The sequence below is a fragment of the Uloborus diversus genome, chromosome 4 (genome assembly GCF_026930045.1).
Source record: "Uloborus diversus isolate 005 chromosome 4, Udiv.v.3.1, whole genome shotgun sequence".
NCBI classification, from domain to species: domain Eukaryota; kingdom Metazoa; phylum Arthropoda; class Arachnida; order Araneae; family Uloboridae; genus Uloborus; species Uloborus diversus.
Genome location: NC_072734.1, coordinates 54,625,571 through 54,633,146, shown reverse-complemented (window position 1 = coordinate 54,633,146; position 7,576 = coordinate 54,625,571). Strand labels below are relative to the sequence as shown.

The window sequence follows — 7,576 nt, the reverse complement described above, 5'->3', positions numbered from 1 at the left end:
TTAGTGGTAGTTTTTCTTTACAGAAGAGCAATCAATAAACAAAAAATACATATTTTTGGAAAAACCTATATTTATTTTAAAAATTCAAAGAAATATTCTGCATTAAATTCCTAAATATATTTGAACATGGATTTATTCTAATGTCAGTAATCCTGAAATTAATTTTTCTGAGGTAACACGATATATAAAGACAGAACAAAGAGACTGATAGAGTTTTTGCTGGTTAATTGTCAACATGTTGTCCAGGCGTGTTGTTCTGTTTTTATTTGGTAAGTAACAATTATTTATAATTAAAATGTTTATCGTTGTTCGAAAAGTGAAAAACATTGTAACAACTTTAAAAATATGCAAATGGTAGTAAGAATTGTAGATACGTGTTTAGAGTTTCAAGGAAACTCTAAGCTAAGAAATGAACTTATGGATTGTAAGGCATTTATGTATCCGTGTTTCGAGGTTATAAAGAACTATTTTTTTCAACGCAAAGAAATGCGTTTATGGATGAGAAAAGATGCCCAACAAAAGCTTTTGCAAGATGTCTCTGTTTATTTTTTTATTTTATTTGAAAGTCCACCAAAAAAAAAAAAAAATGTATGGTTTTGCTAAATGAGTAGTTCTCACGTAACTTTGCTCAAATGTGATAGCAAATACTAGGGGTTTCAAACAATTGCAGAATTCCGCCAAGGAAACCTTACAAGCAAGTACCGAACAACTCAGTTACATCATACAGAGTCTGTATTTTTGCCTTTTGGGACCTACAAAAGCTAAAGGCAAAAACCGCGTAAAGAGGTTGACTAAATCTTTACAGTGGTGTGCTAAAATATTTTAAGCTACTCGTGTGAAGATGCTCTGAGCTTCTTAATGAGGTTATTTACCTTCCGTCCTCTTATAGCTACTCCAGACTAACACCACCCAGACTGAACAGGGGTGAATCTACAGTCTCTGGATGAGGTACTTCAGCTGTTCGGTAATTGCTTGATATTCTGCCTCGGCTCGAGATACGATCAAAATAATTTTGATTACTCGTACATTTAGCGGATGAGATCTTAAGATTTGAGGTAAAATTTGAAACATGTTTCCCAATTCTAGGAATGCAATATCAACACTTAATTTTAAACATTAATAATTGCAGACGTCAATCAACGAAATACAGAAATTTGCCTGTGATTCACAACTAAAGTTTGAGCCATCTCTTTCTGGATATCAGCCTGCGAGTCTCAAAAAATTTTCCAAAATGTTATTTTTGCCAAAAAGTTTGGAGACACATGCTCTAGTCGTTAAAAGGCTTTAAAATATCAACATGATTTCTGTTTGTGTGCTAACATTTTAATGAATCAAACTACTCTTTTTTTTTTCCAATTTAGTTTGCGTTTTTCATTTTTTTGCGGCGCTGGCCGATAGTGTCACGGAAAACATTGGTTCCCATGGTGACAAGGAGCTTCTAGATGAGATCAGCTACAAGTCAATGATGTCCCGCTTGAGAAACTTCCTGGACACTTCAACCGGAAAGCAGATCGCCATCGAAACAAGCAATTTCATTTCCAACGCAATGGAAACTGCGGGAATTAAGGACTCCGAACAAATTTTAGGGTGAGAAGCGTGTTTTTTCTGTAAATGTCGCCTTAAAATTATCTCAGGTATGTGTAATATGACCATTTATTATTTATTCGTTTTCTTTGAATATCCTCGGCAAAATTAATTTCCTAGTGCATTTTCGCATTGAAGAGAGTCCAGGTGCCACCATCTGGGGGCAGCTAGTAGTCAAAATAATCGGTGCTATTGACATCCGCCATTTAATGGTGGCACATAAAATATTGGATGCCATATCGGGGAATCGCACTAGGTCTGCAAAAGAATCTGGCTCCTAACGCAGCCCCATTAGAAAAAAAAAAAAATATTTATTCGGTTTTAAATAAAACAAATTTCTTGGCAGGGTTTCTTATAAATATCTTCGATAACAACATTGCTCTAACAACTACGGCTCTTTTCGACAGTCCACAACTGATTCATGAGAGCAAATGCATTTTCAATTCATGAATTACTGCTGGAAAAATTTATAATGTGTTCAATGTTAGTAATGCGAAAGTTTGGATGATTCAAACTAATGGCAATGGTTTGGGTTTAACATTTTTTCTTAAATTTGTTACTCCATGTTACTTTTATTATAAACAGTTTTTAATATATTTCACCATATCCCTTCGTGTTTAGTCCTGTTCAAAACGGCATGTATGGCCACATTAGATATGTGCCTAAACCGAAATCATGCAATTCATGCTTTGATGAGCAAATAAATGTAGGCGATCTTGATTTACAAATATTCATACACAATGGAACCAGAGGCGAATTTGTAAATTTTAAGGACATTTTAAGATTCGCAAGTAAAGAAACTTCTTTTTTTTTTTTTTTTTTTGAAGCCAAAAAAAAAAATTAAGATTAAAAATTAAGGGAAAAAAACTACATCTCAATAATTATTTATATCGAAAATCAAATCATTTCTGGTTCCTAATTCTGCAATCAAAATAAATAAAAAAAATGGATAAATTAATTTAAAGTTTAAAAATCTTGAATTGAATTGGATCCTCTAATCGATCAATCTACCTTTGTCAATGATGAGTCTACTAAAAATTCATTTCGTTTTCTATAATCAACTTTTTTTTTCTATTTCTTAGAAAACTTATTAAAAATCGAAATACGTATATTCAGTACTTCTGTAAATTGTTCGAATTTTTTGATAGAATGGAATAACAAAACATTTTGAAATGGCTAATGGTAATTAATCATAATTTTCTCTTTGTCTGAGTCGCTAAACCAAACTTTATTTTTCAGAAATCCGAATGAAATTGTGCCTAAAATAGGCATGATTTACAAAGAGTTTTGTCAAGATCCTCGTTTTTCAAGATTTTGTAGAAAAGGTAATGATATTACTGCATTTAAAAAGTAATAAATAAACAACAGTATTAAACAAAATAAATTTGCCTTATCATCAGAAGTTATCTTCTAATTAATCGATCAATTCAAATATATTTAAAATTTTCTTGTATGCTGTCAAATTTTCTGAAAGTTTAGTAAGATTTGATAGAAAATTTTGTGCGTTGTGGGCCAAAAACCTTTAAAAAAAATCGTAGTTTAGAAAGAAATGCTCATATCTTCGTAAATATCAGTGATACTTTTTCGAAATAATTGCACATAGTGTGCTAACTATGTTCTAAAATTTACAGCTTATTCTCAGCTATTTACGATGAATGATGATCAAAAAACATTTTCGTTTTCCTCAATTTGTTACTGATCCCCAAAGCGCGAGAGTGATATAACTTTTGTTGGAAAATGACATCTGGATCATACTTTTTATGTGACAAGAGTTACAAAGCAATTGGTCTTTTTTTTCCCCTGAGAAATCCTTAAAAATTTGCATTTTTGAATGTGTCCCAATACTATTAGTCATATAGTGTAGTATCTTCAAGAACATATCTGGTTCACTTTTTCCAAATATAAGGTTTAATCTATAGTGAAATTTACTATGTCAATGCTTCCTAATCACCAATAGAGAATTTTCTTAGCATTTAAGTTTTCAAGGGGTTTCTTTCTGAAAGATCTTATGTTCGTTTTTTATTTATTTTATGTATTTATTTATTTTTTATTGTTACGTACTCATTCCTTAGGTTTTTTTTTTCATCATATATAGGTTTATTTTTGCCATTAAGATATATGTGCCCACAACTAGTCAATTAAAAGTAAGTATTTTGGTTTTTGGCACATATGACCGTAGTTAATGTTTTGACCATTCTTTCTCAAAATTATTATTTAGGATTGATGATAAAGCATAGCTAAATTTAGAAAACAATAACTAAAAAATCAGCAGTATGACAGTTATATTTAATTCATTTATTTATTTTTTTCCTTTTGTCGCTGCTGTGCAGGCGAACCTTTCAAAAGCAATTTGTCAGTTATCCGTTTTTTATTTTTATGTTTCTCCAACTGTTAGATACTTTACATTTGATTATATTGTAAGAAAAATTTGTGTTTCAATATCATTGGGTACTTTCTATGTATATTTCATTAAAAAAAAATTGAATTATACTAGTATGACCATTACTAGTGTAAGTATGCTCATAACTAAGCGAGGGTGACCTGTTCCTAGAATATAGATTACAAACTTGACATTGACAATACAAGACGAACATGCCCATTAATGATTGGGTGCCCATAACTAGTCATTTACCCTAACTGATATTCAATCAACTATATATAAATACTTGTTTTCAAATAAAATATATGCATATATGCATATACATAAAAAAATTTGTCATTTCCGTATATATATATATATATATATATATATATATATATTATATATATATATATATATATATATATATATATATATATATATATATATATATATATATATATATATATATATATATATATATATATATATATATATATATATATATATATATATATATATATGGGGGGGGGGAGAGGGCCTGTGATCATGGGTATGTCTTAATCAGATAACTTAAAGTAAAAAATCTTGAAAAATCCCCAATTGACTACAGTGCCATTCCTACCTTTTTGCAAAACTTTTAGAGTATTGAGCCATTTTGTGTTTCTTTGGTTGCAATTTCTTTCTTTCAATAGGATTATTAATTATCAGATGTAGTAATTTCATCACTGTCTTCTTTACGCGGAAATATAGTTTAAACTAACCAATAAGTTAAACTTAATTATTGCAAACCATTTCATGAATACCTTAAAAACAATGTTGATGTTTTTGTTGAAGAATTATTATTATTATTATTTTTTTTTTTCAAGTAAGTCTTAAATTAGGTAGAGCAATTGTGAACTCAACATCTGGGGCAGATATGAATAAAACAGAAGAAAACAGAACATGTGCCTCTTAACAATAATAAGCTCACTGTATGATATCATACGTTTTATAAAAATGTGTAGACATTCAAAATTATTTTTCTCCTATGTTCCATTCATGAATTTATTGCTAATTATGTGTTTCAAGATTTCTTTTAAACTAAATAGTTTGTCAGCAATTTAGCTTTATCGAATAGTTACAGGAAACAAAATGACATATTTTAATTTAATTTAAAAGTTTAAGCTTAAAATCATTTTTAAATACATTATCATACAATGTATGAAACTTCAAAGAAAATATAGTAAGAATAATTTTCATACAATAAAATATTCCTTACATTGCACTCTTGTGGTTTTTCTATTGCCTATTCAGTGAAACATAGTATAATGTACGTCGAACTTCTATTAATTTATTTTTCAGTAAACCGCAGATTAGAAAGTGTTACCAATCTTTTAAATTCAACTGTGAGCAGAGGATATATTTGAGAAAAAATATTTTCTCTTTGACACGAAACTGCAATTTAAAATGACAATAGATTTTTAAAAATATCAATGTCTTTGGCATATATGTATATACTTTGTATTAAAAATATTTTTCTTTGAAAAACGATGATTGTCCTGTCTTTTAAATCTTTCCACTTTCCATATGATCACATAAGAATAATTGAAGCCATTTTTAAAAAACAATATAAAGAAAAAAATAATTCATTGAACAATCAAAAAAAAAATAAATAAATAAATAAATAAATAAATAAATCCAACACTAAGAAAAGGTTATTTAAATATGTGGACATTTTTGCTCTGAGAAGTTGATGCGTAGTATTTTTTGAAGCATTAAGAAATGAAAAAAATTGTTCACATGTGCCCACCCTCCTGATATGTAGATTTTATGTATAGATAGGTTGGTTGTGGATCCTTTACTCCTAGTTCACCTAATAAAAAATCCTGATTACACCCATAATGCCTAACTTCTTTTGAAATTTTTAAAATCCTTGCATTGAAGTTCGATTCGTTAAAGATGAAAACTGATGTTAACAAATAACTTGTTATAAAAATATTTTCAAAAAATATTTCTGCAATTCCACCTAATTAATTTTTGAGACATTATACATTTTTCTTTCTTTATTTTTTTAAATAAAATAAATAAAATAAAAATACGAAAAAATTGGTTTAAACTGATAAAATTTACTAGTGAAATAGCTACAAGAGATTTTACGATTGAATGAACGATCTCTTGTAGCCAGGCCTGTCATTTAGGAGGACAGGAGGGCCAATCGCTTCTCCCTCCTCTGTTTGAAAAATTAATGTTTTTACACAGAAGTGCGCTTGGTTTTTGCTGTTTGCTAATCAAAATTGTGTTGAGTATACATCTTTTGCCCCCGGAAAAATTCGAGCAGGCTTGCTTGTAGCCGATTGCACCAATCACTTAATAATATATTGCAGTACCTTTTTTAAGGGACACCCCTATTTAGGGAACGTTTTTTCTGGTCCCAGTCCCTTTGAATAGGGACCTCCATGTAGTTCCCTCTCATTAAGGAACAATCTATATAACTGACAGTCACAGAAAAATTCATGCATAAATGCATTAGAAATATTGAATTTATTGAAAGAAAGGTTCACTTTCTGTCAAAAAATTAACCGACAAAAGTCTGTCTTGACATTAACATGCAAAGAAACGAATATATATTTCAAATTCTTGCTGAGACCTACATTCATGCTTTTCCATCTCATCAATTTCTTTATATGGGCGAAGCTCTGATTGATAGTGGCGCTGCCCGTGACAAGCTTTGTACAGAAAAATTGAAACGTGACCACGTTTTTTTTTTTTTGTTTTTTTTTTTTTTTGTATTACATTGTAAATTACATGGCGTCAAACAAATCCATGTAACGCATCAATTCAAAATTATGATTGATGAAAATCAGTTATAAAAGATTGATACTACAAAAGTTTTGATAAAACTTTAATTTTTAATTTTTTTTCTCCAATTTGAATAATCCTGGATTTTAGTACGTATGAAACAGTTTCAATAATTAACCTTAAATGCCGTTTGTTTAAGTTTGTTATGAAAAAATACTGGGCTGTATACACAGCATGCGGCAATTCATTTACCTCCGAAGAAGGGACACATTTATTTAAGGGACAAGATATGCAGTCCCCTGTCTGTACTGAAAGGTTCTACTGTATTCTAAATCAGGTTAAAAAAATGTTCAAAAGCAAAAGAGATTGACTTTTTGAATTTCATTATCTTTTATATTTTACGTTAACTTTAGCTGAAAGCAAAATCAGTGAAGACAAAAAGCACAGAGCAACAGTTTACTGCTTCAACTGTAATCCCTGAAGACGGTTCTTCGACATTTGAGGATATCACATATGACCGCGTTGATGATGATTACTATACGGACTATCCAGATAATTCAGAAGACTACAACAGAGACCAAGAAAACAATTTGTCTCCATTCTGATGATACAGCAGATCAAGAAAACTTGGTGATGGAGAAATCGAAAATTGTCAAATAAAAGCGTCTCGTTTCAGGATCCTTCCTCTTCGAAGCTTACGGACTACAAAAAGGCAAGTACTTCTTAAAAATTTTAATGTGTAAAAAACTGATTTTCTATTGTTAGTACTTAATATATTTTTATTGACAATATAGAATGCAAGCTCTAAATTAGACTAAACGACTACTGGTGCACTTACCCCCACTTGAGTTT

At 29.9% G+C, this 7,576-nt stretch overlaps 1 long non-coding RNA gene across 1 annotated transcript; it reads left to right on the top strand.

Moving 5' to 3' along the window:
- Window positions 1-1,373: 1,373 nt before the first annotated feature.
- LOC129219698 (uncharacterized) lies at window positions 1,374-7,279 on the top strand. Its single transcript, XR_008580432.1, has 3 exons — window positions 1,374-1,587; window positions 2,824-2,909; window positions 7,138-7,279. It is a non-coding gene; the product is annotated as an uncharacterized LOC129219698 (long non-coding RNA).
- Window positions 7,280-7,576: the final 297 nt, after the last annotated feature.